We start from the raw sequence: 261 nt of genomic DNA, 5'->3' as shown, positions 1-261 counted from the left end.
GACACACACTGGGAGGGCAGGGTGCACCCCTGGGTGCCCTGGCAGGGTGGGTGCCTTGGGACCGCGGGCGCCCGGGAGCGTGCCCCCGTGGAGCAGATCCGTGCTCTTCACCTCCGAGTACCTAAATACGCCGACGCCTTTCCCTTCGCTGGGAACGGCCCCGCAGCTCCTCCGTGAGAGCTCCTCCGGAGCAGCAAACCTTTGGGACCAGCTCGATAGCCGTAGAGCCAGCAGCTGGAGGGAAAACCCACCTCCCGTGGA

Source organism: Aptenodytes forsteri, unplaced genomic scaffold, assembly GCF_000699145.1.
Source record: "Aptenodytes forsteri isolate BGI_AS27 unplaced genomic scaffold, ASM69914v1 Scaffold236, whole genome shotgun sequence".
NCBI lineage: Eukaryota > Metazoa > Chordata > Aves > Sphenisciformes > Spheniscidae > Aptenodytes > Aptenodytes forsteri.
The sequence above is the reverse complement of the archived record's forward strand: the minus strand, read 5'-3'. Positions refer to the sequence as shown.